At 48.5% G+C, this 13341-nt stretch overlaps 1 protein-coding gene across 22 annotated transcripts in view; it reads right to left on the bottom strand.

The window, feature by feature from the left end:
- The window catches only part of NEDD4L (NEDD4 like E3 ubiquitin protein ligase), a 1669848-nt gene that overhangs the window by 870558 nt on the left and 785949 nt on the right, over positions 1-13341 (bottom strand). The window lies entirely within an intron of this gene.

The following is a 13341-nucleotide window of genomic DNA, read 5'->3' as shown; positions in this document are numbered from 1 at the left end:
CGGCCATCCTGTTTTGGTACTCACAGCAGATAAGAGAGAACAGGAATGTAGAAGGGATAAGAGGCACCACACGGTCATGCCCTGCCAACTGGATGAACCTTATGTTCTTTCCAGGCTGTCAGGCCAGGTGAGATCAACTGGCTCCAAAACATGGTTGCTAATTCGGCTAGAGCGCCGAGTGACATAGCTCCTATTCATACTACTTCGGTGAGCATTCCACGCGAGTCACTTTTGGGTGCTATATATTAAAATTTCAGAAACAGTGCAGAGTCACAGCTGACAACTCGAACGAAGCCACTTCTTCCATGGACCTTACATTGTTCGAATTAGCACGGGCGCAAATTCAACCTCACACATGGAAACAGGTGGTGAGCTGGGCACCCTCCATCGCTACAGCCACTTTCATGCACACCTGGAAACACGACCTTCCATCGCTACAGCCACTTTCATGCACACCTGGAAACACGTAGAAGTCACCCTGCTCCTCAAGACACCATCCGCAGACCCCGAAGTCCTCAGCAACTACCGACCTATCTCCCTGCCCCCATTCCCAGCCAAAGTTATAGAAAAGGTCATCAACCCCATCAGCTCTCTCACTACCTTGAACACCACAAACTCCTGTACAGCAGCTCACTATCAGGTTTCTGTAGCAGCCACAGCACTGAGATGGCCATAAGGGCAGCTTCAGTAGAAAGTCGCATCATACTAGATGGAGGCCACACTGCTGCACTCATCCTCCTGGATCTTTCACCACTTTCAACACATTTTCCTACAACACACTCATCTCCAGACTACAAGAAACTGGAATCCAAGTACTAATTCTCAAGTGGATAGCCTCCTTTCTGACAGGAAGAAAGCATTGGGTCAATCTCCCTCCGTTCACCTCAGACCCCAAGGACCTCATCTGCGTAGTCCCGCAAAGCTCTTCACTCAGCCCCACTCTTTTTAACGTATACATGACACCTCTAGCAAGCATCACTTAGCCACATGTACTCAACATCATCTCTTACGCCAACACCAAACTCATCTTATTCTTCTCAGAAGACACCAACAGCACCAAAAGTAGTTTCAAAATGTGCATGACCAATGTGGACAACTGGATGAGAGACAATTACCTCCAACTCAATGCTGACAAGACAGAAGTACTGATATCCAGCAACAATAACTCACCCTGGGACCCTACCTGATGGTCCACAGAACTAGGCCCCACCCACTCACCCTACAACCACGCCAGAAATCTGGGCATCATCCTGGAGACCAACCTCACCATGAGACATCAAATCAACGCAGTCACCTCCCCCGACCTGCTTTCACATACTTCACTTGCTCAGAAAAATTATTAAATGGCTCCCTCCTGAAACCAGAAAGATCGTCACCAGACTCATCAAGCAGACTGGAAGATGGCAACACTCTACTGCGGCATCTATGCACATCTGCTACAAATGCTGCAAACCATCAAAAACGCCGCAGCCGGACTAACCCTCAACCTTCGTCGCAGCATGCATATCACACATCACCACCAAAAACTACATTGGCTCCCCGTTCAGAAAAGTTGCAGGTCAAGATGCTTACCAAGGCCTACATGTCACTTTACGACCAGGGTCCCACATACCTCAACCACCATCTACACTTCCACCAACCAACCACGAACCTCCACTCCCATCACTCGCACTCGCCCACACCATCTGTATCCATAGAAGCAACACAGGAGGTAGGGCCTTCTCTTACCTGGCAGCCAAATATTGGAACGACCTTTCCCAGCACATCAGGACAACCGAGTCACTTATGGATTTCTGCAAGAAACTGAAAATTTGGCTCTTTAACAGATCCTTCTTGCAGAACTTGCGCATACTCAGTGACTGGATACCCTCATGGGTGACACGTTTCACGCTTCACATATCCATGCTACTTTACATTACACAACGTGCGGTGGCTGGGCAATGATTGAGCCAGTGATCTTCCGAATCCATGACAAGTTGGGCAACCTCCCCGTGGTCTCTGATGGTGTTTTTAAGAGGGGTTTAAGACCACACGGCAATGTGTATTTATGCAGTACTCAAACAGTAATAAAATGAAAACACGACCTAAGAAAAATCCCAAATTTATTTAGAGAAAAAAATAAAGTATTAAAAAGAAATTATATTTTACTGAATAAAATGATACCAAAACAACAAAAATCCAATGAGTAAAATTGGAGGTATGAGTAAAATTGGAGGTATGAGTTTTTAAAGTTTTATGTCAAAATAGCCCAAAAAAGTACAATGAGCCAATTGTCAATCAATCACAGAATTGTAAGCGCGCTACTCACCCGTGAGGGTCTCAAGCCGCTGGGGGGAGGGGGGTTCTGCAGATCGGTTTAGCAGAAGAGCCAAGTCTTGAGGGTCTTCCTGAAGGTGTTCAGGGAGGGGGCGCGTCTGATGTCTGCAAGTAGCTTGTTCCAGGTCTTGGCTGCAATGTGAGAGAGCGTTCTTGCGCTTGCTCTGTGGATGCGCCAGGGTTTCGGCTAATGCGAGGTTGGAAGATCGGAGGTTTCTTTTGGGTACGTGGAAGTTGATTCTGTCGTTGAGGTATTTGAGTCTAATGTTGTGTAGGCATTTGAAGGCATGAGTGAGGATTCTGAAAGTGACTCTTTTCTCCACGGGCAGCCAGTGGAGACTTCGTAGGTGTTGGCTGATGTGTTTGTGTAGGGGGATGCCGAAGACTAGTCTGGCGGCGGTGTTCTGTATTGTCTGGAGTTTGCGGAGTAGGGACTTATTGATTCCGGCGTAGAGTGTGTTTCCATAGTCCAGTCTGCTGGTGATGAGTGCGAAGGTGACTGTCTTCCTTGACTCAGGGGGGATTCACTTGAAGGTCATGCGGAGGGTGTTGAAGCAGCTGGAGGTGACAGTGTCGACCTGTCGGTTCATGGTGAGTGATGAGTCGAGTACGATGCCGAGGTTCTTGGCGTGGTCTGAGGGGGTAGGTGGGCTTCCGAGGGCAGTCTGCAACCAGGTGCTGTCCCATGCAGAAGGGGTGGTGACGAGGACGAGGTCTTCTGTCTTATCGGCGTTGAGATTCATGCAGCTGTTAGTCATCCAGACTGGGACATCTTGCATTCCTTTCTGGAAGATGAGTTTGGCAGTGGTGGGGTCTTTGGTGAGGGAGAGGTTGAGCTGGGTGTCGTCGGCGTAGGATACGCTGTTGAGGCCATGTCGGACGATGGCTGCGAGCGGGCCATGTAGATGTTGAAGAAGGTGGGGCTCAGTGATGAACCCTGTGGGACTCCGCAGGTGATTTTCGTGGGGTCAGAGAGGAAGGGTGGGAGTCTAATCCTTTGGCTTCTTCCGGTGAGGAATGATCGGAACCAGTTGTATGCCTGCGTCGTGTAGTCTGGCGACTAGTGTGCGGTGGGAGACTGTGTCGAAGGCCGTTGATAGATCGAGTAAGATGAGGGCTGCGGAGTGGCCTTGTTTCAGGAGGGTGCGGATGTCATCTGTGGCGGCGAGTAGGGCGGTCTATGTGCTGTGGTTGCTTCGGAATCTGGATTGTGATGGGTCGAGGACGGCGTTCTCTTCAATGAATTGTGTCAGTTTCCTGTTGACCGTTTTCTCTGCAACATTGGCTGCGATGGGGAGGAGCGAAATGGGCCGATAGTTCTTGAGGTCGGTGGGGTCAGCTGTGGGCTTCTCGAGCAGGAGTCTGACTTCTGAGAGCTTCCAGTCGTCTGGGAAGGTGCCGGTTTTGAAGGTGGTGTTGATGGTGCGTTGTAGTTCGGGTGCAATGGCGGTTGCGGCTCTGTGGTAGATGTGAGGGGGGCAGGGGTCGGTGGGGGCCCCAGAGTGGATGCTTTTCATGGTCGAGGCGGTGTCTTCGGTCGTGATCGGTGTCCAGTTGGAGATGGTGGGCTGGCTGGTGTTTCTAGGGGGCCGTCTGTAGCGCCTGGTGGATGGTAGATGAAGTTGTCGTAGAGGTTTTTGATCTTGAGGTGGAAATAGGTTCCAAGCTTGTCAATCTTGGTTATCTGCTTGTGCTAGACCTGGTGAAAGTCACAAGTTCAGGCTGACCAATAGGCATGCGTGTCAGATACAGGGACCAGATTTGTCCCGCTAAAGTTACCTTCTTGAGTCCGCACGAGGAGCGGTCGTGTGCATTGGCCGGGGATGTGTGGAAGTCATCTGGTCCCAAACTGAAGTTATTATTAAGTGTAATAAGGTAACCAAGCGGCGAGATAGCCTTAGAACAGTGAAAAACTACTTTATGAGTTTTTTCACTACTAGGACATGTAAAACCTAGCTACAAATGTCATAGATTTTAAACAGCACAGCATGCACCCTACATTTAGGAGCCTTCAGGGACTACCTTAGGGGTGACTTTTAAGTGTACATAGGGAGGTTTAGGCCTGGCAAAAGGTTGACTTTCAACAAAACACACAAGATGATGGACGAAATGTTGCACATTGGCAAAGCATTCACCCCCAGTCACAGATCTGGGTTTAATCCATCATTATTTTGCTCACCACGCCACCCCAGTTCAGACATAGCCATATGCAAATCAGTCTTGACCCTGTGCCTCATGGGAACAGTCCAGCCCGAACTGCCAAGCCATGTCTTCCCTGGACCGGAATCAAGCATCCTAGGACCGGTTTCTGGGTTTCACCCGTCTTCAGCCAGGATAGCTTGACTCCAGTGGCGTAGTGAGCACGGGACCCACGTCTGAGCATACCCTTCCCACATAGGGCGAACAGCAAAACACACAAGATGATGGACGGAATGTTGCACATTGGCGAAGCATTCACCCCCAGTCACAGATCTGGGTTTAATACATCGTTATTTTGCTCACCACGCCACCCCAGTTCAGACATGGCCATATGCAAATCAGTCTAGACCCTGTGCCTCATGGGAACAGTCCAGTGCAACATTCCGTCCATCATCTTGTGAGTTTTGCTGTTCGCCCTATGTGGGAAGGGTATGCCCAGACGTGGGTCCCGTGCTCACTACGCCACTGGAGTCAAGCTATCCTGGCTGAAGAGGGTTGAAACCCCGAAACCGGTCCTAGGATGCTTGATTCAGATCCAGGGAAGAAATGGCTTGGCAGTTCGGGCTGGACTGTTCCCATAAGGCACAGGGTCAAGACTGATTTCCATATGGCCATGTCTAAACTGGGGTGGCGTGGTGAGCAAAACAACGATGGATTAAACCCAGATCTGTGACTGGGGGTGAATATTTTGCCAATGTGCAACATTCTGTCCATCATCTTGTGTGTTTTGTTAAAAGGTTTACTTTGCCAGGTTGAAATGTAAGTTTAACACTGCACTACAGGATGCAGTGGCAAGCTTGAGACATGTTTGAGGCTACTTTAGTGGGCGGCACAATGAGTGCTGCAGCCCACTAGTAGTATTAAACTTTACAGGCCCTGGATAAATTTAGTACCGAGGGCCTAATTAATTACCAATCAGGTATAGGTGCATTTTACCATGTTTAGAAGGGAGAGCACAAGGTCTTTACCACTGGTTAGCAAGTAAAAAGTGCACAGAGTAGCTTCTAACAATCAGGTTCAGCAAAGGAAGGCAAAAATATGAGGTGACTCTGTAGAGAGGGTCAGGTCAAACTGAGTGCTTAACAACAAAAAAATGTAATGGTTGAAAAGCAAGCAGAGGAAGCAGAGATGCAAACTAGCCCGTGATTGTGCAGGTCGACCCAAATTGTCTCTCATTTCTTTGGGCAGCCCCGACTATGGTACACCACGTACTCAGCCCTATGACATCAAACTAGAACGCTCTCCCAGTGTGTAATTCGTGGTGACTCGCTCACCCCCCCTAGGCCCGTGCTACATTTCACTTAGCAATCCCAGATGCCAGTGCAAGCCATGTCTTTTGATATTTTAGGCCACTCTGTCACCAGATATAGATAGGAGGTGCCATCTAGCTGCCCGTGGCACATTGAGTCTAATGACTTGGCTCATAATTTGCACTAATCCCTTACAGCAACATTGAATTTCTGGACAGTCCCAGAGTATGTGGAAAAGAGAACCTACCATACCACAACTATTACCACATAAGGCGGTGTCGCACCTCCCCAGGCGGTGCAGAAGCGTTCTGGACTAGTGTGAGAAGTAGGCCTGGTATATGCTGTCCACTAATTAAAGTGGGCACCTTGTACCAGTCCAAACAACCCTTATGGTGATTAGGTCAAAGATAACCTTTATAGAAAGCTATCCTAGTGGTAGCTATGAAGAGAAGCCTTCACGCTAAGTCTTGCAGGAATGTTAAGCACCCTTGTTTTTACCAGAATGCATCCTTTTAGTATTGGTTAAATGAAAGGGAAACCACACAGTAGTTATAAAAATATGTATTTATTCTATATAACACTCTGCACGAGGATAGAACACAAATCAAATAATACAGTTGCAAAGAATCAAAACGTAAGTAGCACAATACACAGTGGGCTCCCGGGGGACCAAACCATATACTAAAAAAGTGGTATAAGAACCACGACTCGGGACTAGACCTAGTGTAGAAGGTGTAGAATCGCCGGGACCCCAAGGAACCACCCAAGGTGAGTGAGTGGGGACCCCATGGAGGGCGGGTGCAGAGTGAGAACACGATCGCGTGCTCCGTACAATTCAATAGGAAAGTCGTGATTACGAAGACAACCTTTGGAACTTAAGAGGTTGGAGAGCCACCCCACCCGTAGATACCTTTGTACCAGAGTTACCTATCCCAGAGGAGTCAGGTGTATAGGCACGAAGTGGCGTCGGAAACCCTCGTCGTTCTCTATGGATGTCGACAAAGAAATTATGTTGCTGGAAGCAAGAAAAGTGTCCGTGGAATCCAAACGTCGATTCTAGATGAGAGGAACCTGAAAGCAGAGGGGACAGAGTCTGGGCCACTTTGGAATGACCAGGGGCTTGGGTAGACTAATGCCCACCGATGTTGGGTGCTCCAGGTGTGAGGACGGTGATCTTGATTCTTCAGCTGCGAGGACCAGGAGACGTCTAGGACGACCAGGAGAGGGAGGCGAGCTGTCCCGTGAAATGGATGTCGATTGCTGAGGGGTCGGTGTCTGGCGGGGGCCCCAACAATCCTTGGCAGCAGCAAGCAACGCAGATGGTCACATTCGGTGTTGATCTGAGCCAGCAAGGACCAGGAGACTCACCACAGCAAGGGGAGTCAGGGCAGGCCTGGAGCAACCAGGGGAGCCCAAATAAGGCAAAGTTGACCATCAAGTGGGCCCACAGGCAGATGGCACAGGAGTCGCGAGGGGACCTCAGGCGGTTTGACAGGATACCAGCTAGCAGGGCACAGAGTGTGAGGATGCCGGAGTCCTTCTCAGAAAAGTTGCGCTGGGGTCAGGGCTACAAATGGTCTAATGCACGGAATTGTTGCACAACAACAATCATGTGCAGCTGCAAATACACGCTGTGCACAGGGGTACGGGTTATACGGTCTCCACGAGGGATATTTGCCTCAAACTCAGTAAGAGGGCAACTCGACCTCCGAGACCTTCAGAAACCCAGCTCCTGTGTTGCTGGAGCCTTCGGAGTCCACAGGAGCTCAGGATCAGCAAACTGGTCAGATGCGTTACGGTACCTGCGTTTGCAGGGGTGTGACTCCTTCACTCCGAGGGAGATTCTTCTGTTGTCTTGGAGGTCCGCAGGGTCCTGCACGGAGCCTGTATGGATCACGGACAGTGGCGAGACTGGGGACGGCAAGGGAAGACGAAGTCGAGCCCAAGGGAGGTCTAGCGAAGTCCAGCGTGTCCAGACGGTCGAAGTGTAGCGGTATCTTCTTGCAGAATCTTGTTCGCGTAAAATCTAATGTCCTGTAGCCAGGTAACCCATTTTATACCCACGGGAGAGGGTTGGACAGATTCTAGGGACCCTCCTAGGGGAGGGACAGGACAGAGGGGTGGCTACACCCATGTCCTTTGTCCAGTTTCGCGCCACAGCAGGAGCAAATGGCTCCCAGAACTGGTTTGAGCTGGAGTATGCACAGGGACACTAAATGTGCCCTCGTGCAGACTTTCTGGCACTGAGACAGTGCACCCACCCAGCCCCAATACACTAAATCCTGTCAGGGAGGTGGTCACACCTCCCTGTGACAGGATACCTATTGTCTGACCTTCCTCTGCTCGAGCTTGGCTCAGCAGCAGGAGGGCAGACTCGTGTCTGTGGCTGGCAGCATCCATGTTGTGCTGTAAAGCTCGAGAAAGTTGGTACCGGTAGACTTAGGTACCCCTTGAACCTCGGTTTAGGGGGGAGGAATCATACTTCCCACACCAGTTACTGGTGTAGAGGTATGATTCTGAGGTGTTTGACACCACCACGACATACTTCGTTGCAGTCATTTGAGATAGCATTTACCGCAAGGTTATAATACACCTCTACCTATATGTCTGGTAGTATCACGTACAGCCCGGGAGAATGGTCTCCGAAGAGTGCAGAGGGGAACTGCTCATGCAGTAGCACCCTCTCAAGTAAAACCCAGCACCCTGCCTTCAGGATTGTTAAGGCCTGCTATAGGGGTGACTCACAAAAGTTTAAGTGTAGTGATATATGTAGATATGGTGAACCTATATCTCTCGTAAGGGGTGCAAGCACCAGCTTACACAGGCTGCAGTAGCAGACCTAAGGTTCCATTTTGCATGGCCTCTCAGGGGTGGCATAATGCATGCTTCAGCCCATAGGAGGCCTCTGGGTACATGTGTACCATACACTAGGGACTGATAAGGGTACCCCAGTATCCAATCTGGAGTTGTACCAAAGTACATACATATCAATTTAATGGAGAAAGCAGATAGGCTGGGGTCCTGAATAGCAGGATCCCAGCAAGACTAGTCAAAACAGTGGGTGCAAAAAGCAAAAAGTGGGGGTAACCATAAGAAGCATATCTTTCCTACAAGTAGAACGACCTATGGAGCATGTGCAGCTGGATTAAACAGAAATGGGCAGATGTAGCCATTTTTCCAGGGCTCTGTATTGCCTCAACCCAATACTACTCCTCTAGAAGTCCAATTTCTCCCTCCTACGCTTCCCGTAGTTTCTGCAGAGGGGCAGGGGAATTTTTCATTAGTTTCTTGTAGGTCAATAAGTAGGCCTTGTCCATCATGGGGTCCAACATGAGTCGATCCCCAAGAGGTGCTGATTCTGGCAATTACTCTCACTCTAGTATTTGGTGCACCTCAGATTATGACCCAATATAAATATTTAAAGCATTCTGGCATCTCATATTCATGCTGTAGAACCTCGAATGTTACTGATGCTTTCCCCATCCACACATCCCCTAGGTGTTCAATGCCTAGTAGCTCCCATTTGGAAACCCCCTTTAGCCTCCCAACTTCTCCCAGTAGGTCATCGTCACACAACAGAGTCCTGTCCAGTCATTTGTTGTCCCATCCCAAGAATCTAGTGGCTTGTCGCCACAGCCTCACCACAGTCTGGGGGTAGGTCGGCGGGGCAGCCTCACACCCCCTTGTATACAACAGTGATATATAGCCCTGACATCCCGTGATGTTCCGATCCATACAGTACGCCGGTTCAGCTGTATACATGAGCACTCAGTCATTTTATAGTATCAACTGTGCAGCCCAGTAGTACTTGCGTATATGTCCGGGACCTCCAACCCCACTTCATACACCCCTTTTTGAAGCTTATAGAGTGCGATTCTTGAACTGCCCATCTCCCACAGGAGTTCCAGCAATACACTATCTACTTTCATAAAGAAGTCAGAGGGTATTTTATATGGGATATTCTGTAGAACATGGTTCTCTGATCTTCCACTAGGCAACCCTCCTCCCTGGCTGCTCTGAACATGTCTAGCATGGGTCCTGCTACCTTCTTTGCCATACATTTATATAGTTCCACCGGCAGGCCGTAGGCCCTACCGCCTTTCCCAACTGTAAGTCTCAAATTTCCTGTTTTATTTCCTTTACAGCCAAGTCTTGTTCCAGTTTTCTCTGTCCGCGTCCGGGATGACTAGAAGGAAAAGGTCTTTCTGAGAAGGTCAGTGCAATCTTCCTCAGACCTAGCAGTCGTGGATGTGTATGTGTTTTAGCTGAGACACAAATTTGAAGCCAGCCAATGGTAAGCAATAGTTGGGCTTCAAGCCCCTCTATGTTCTTGGTTAACCACAATATGCCTTGCAAAAGACAGCGCATGTGTTGTTTAGTAGGCTTGACCTAAAATTAGAATCAACCAGAAAATAGATAACCAATTCAGTATGGTGTTTTGGGTATTAAAAAGATGAAAAGAAAAAAAACAATTGTGCAATCAGGTTACCATTTTAAGGCTATCGTAAATTTGTATTACTTGCTAGGGCTGTATTTTTTGTGGCGAATACACATTGCCCTCAATTTGAAACGTCTCTGGCTTTCACCCAGCAGTGTGTGGCATTCTGAAAATGTTAGTTTCACCTTCCAGTTTGAACACACCGATTCTAAAGTCCAAGCATACTAAGCACTCTGGGCTAATAATAAGCAAGGATTGGCTAATGATGCCCTGCTTGGCGTTTGGTCCCCCACTTGGCAGCTATGAATAGGTTATAGTTGGAAGTTAAAAGTAAATACAGTTTTCGATGAATGGATATATGTATGAAAGAATGAAGTAAACACTAATGCGGTACCACTCTGCGCCCTCAATCACGCGAGGCACTTCCCAGTAGGAAGATTAAGAGTAAGGGACTAATTTAGGAAGATCTGCTTTTAGCTTGCCGAAAGGTTAAGTTGGTAGTTTTACTTGTTTATGAGAAATGGTAGAAAGGTAAAGAGATGCTCAGTAAATCTGAATACAAATGGCTACTGCAGCAAACATGCCAAACATTCCATAATCAAGAAGAAAAGAGGACTTAGATTCGGACTGCCTGCCAATCCCTTGGATTGGCATTAAGAGGCTACTACATGCTTTGGATAAGAGTGGGACGTCAGTCGCCTCACTCCAACAGCCTCTCGTGTAAAAGTCTTCATTACTACAATCCGTCGGCGTTGCTGCGGTCCACGGAGGGTAGTTAATTATGAGGCACTGTAGAGTTGGCTCCTAGAACATTCTGTACACTTGTGCACGTCTGATCCAGAGTAATGCCCCACTGTACGTTAGAAATGCCTAGCATGCAGACAGAGGGCCCTAGTGGATTAGACCAGCAATAAAAGACACCATGTTAAAGTTACAGTGTCTAGGGAGCCAGAGTCCAAAAATAGTTGCAGCTCAGGAGAGCGGGAGCAGGGGAAGCATGGCCACGACAAGAAGAAGTTTTAAGAAAGGAACAATCTGCATCTCGATACGTTCACACATTTCATTTCCATCCAATGACAGAGTGCATCAAGAATTTTTTGTAACAAAGCGTATGCCGTGTCAGGACTTGCAGGGCTGCCAGAGTACATGCCATGCATGACAGCAACGAAAGCTGCACGTGATAGAGGATGCCCAACACATCAAGGAATGCACAAAGGCCAGAAGAATAAAGGCATCAGCCATGCAAATCTGTCCCAGAGAGGCTCTTGATTTTAAGGCCCACACTGCACATTTTTACGTCTCGCCTACAGTTTTTAGATGCCTTTTATTGTAAACCCTCCGGTGAAACATATCAGAAACTTAGGGAACTTTATAGCAGCTCATTAAACACCGCTGGTTAGCTTGTTTCTTCATCGGTGGCTTTCCTTCTTGAGTTTATTTTATTTTTATTTATTTTATTTATTTTATTTTTTGCATTTGTAATGCGCACAGATACCCACAAAGGGTTTCCCGGCGCCAGGGCTAAGAGGTCAAAACATAGAGGCAGTAACTGACAAGGACCACAATTATTTATTAAAAAGCCAAGTTTTAACGTTTTTCTTAAAACTGGCAAAATTCTCCTCCTTCCGTAAGGCTAAGGGGAGGGAATTCCAAAGAACTGGTCCCAGATGGGAGAAAGATTTCCCCCCCATTCGGGCCAGTTTGAACCTGGGAACCACGAAATTTGCTCCATTTAAAGAACGGAGATTACGTGTAGGAACATGGGGCCTAACCAATTTTTGCAGGTATTTTGGTGCAGTTCCTGCCCTGATCTTGAACATGTATGTCAAGGCTTTGAACCGAACTCGGTTCTCTACCCTCAACCAATGCAGGTTCCTCAGATGCTTCGAGATCCTTGCTGTCCTAGGAATCTTGCACAGCAACCTGGCTGCGGAGTTCTGGACCAGCTGCAATCTCCTGATCACAGCTAGATTGGAACCCAGGTATAAGATGTTACCGTAGTCAAGCCTAGATGTAATTAATGCATTGACTACGGTCTTCTGGGTATCCACAGGCAGCATCCAGATAATCTTCCGCAGCCATTTAAGGATCGTGAAGCAGACACCAGCCACTTTGTTGGCCTGCTGTTTCATTGATAATGAATCATCAATGCACACCCCCAAATTTCTAGCTTGGGTAGCCGGGGTGGGGAAGGCGCCCAAAGATGGTGGCCAATGGGTATCCTGCCACAGATCTTTATTTTTCCCCAGGAGAAGAATCTCTGTCTTCTCCCCATTGAGCTTTAGCTGGTTCGTAGACATCCAGCTGAAAATTTCCTGAAGGCCTAGTTTCAGCACAGAGGGGGATGAAGATTCTGAGTTAGTAAGGGAAAAAATAATCTGCGAATCGTCCGCATAGGTCATAAGTTCTAGACCTACCCGCTCTGCCAAGTCGGCAAGGGGGCGGAGATACAGATTGAAAAATAGCGGGCTCAAAATTGAGCCCTGAGGCACACCGTGGGGTGACAGAAAAATGTCCGACTGGGCCTGTGAGGACGAGATCTGAAACGTCCTGTTGCTCAAGTAAGATCTAATCCAGTCCAGCGCTGCCCCTCCGACACCATCCTCACTCAGCCTGACAAGCAGTCTGTTGTGTGAGATGGTGTCGAAGGCTGCGCTTAAATCAAGCAGAACAAGAGCAACCGTTTGCCCGTCGTCCAAAAGTCCCCTGATCTTCTCCGTGACTCCCAAGAGGGCAGATTCGGTGGAGTGGCCTGCCCTAAAACCCGATTGGGAAAAATGGAGTAGGTTGTTATTCTCTGTGTAAGTTGAAAGTACACCATGGATGTGCTTCTCCAGTATTTTTGAGAATGCTGGCAGCAGGGAAATCGGACGATAGTTGGCCAGTACCTCTGGATCGGCTGACGGCTTTTTCAGCAGAGGGCTGACCATGGCGTGCTTCCAGGACGCTGGGACGGTTGCCAGATGAATGGAGGCGTTTAGTGTCTCAGCAATAATCCCCAAAGCACTGTCGTCCAGTTGGCTCAGAATATTAATTGGGAGAGGGTCACATGGAGAGCCCGACTTGATAGAGGTGGCTAAAGATTTCAAGGTGTCCAGGGAGATGGATGGCCAGGAGACAAGCCGGTTTCCTGGTAGG

The sequence above is a fragment of the Triturus cristatus genome, chromosome 2_1 (assembly GCF_964204655.1).
Source record: "Triturus cristatus chromosome 2_1, aTriCri1.1, whole genome shotgun sequence".
Taxonomy (NCBI): domain Eukaryota; kingdom Metazoa; phylum Chordata; class Amphibia; order Caudata; family Salamandridae; genus Triturus; species Triturus cristatus.
Note: the sequence above shows the minus strand (reverse complement) of the source record. Positions and strands in the feature narration are given on the sequence as shown.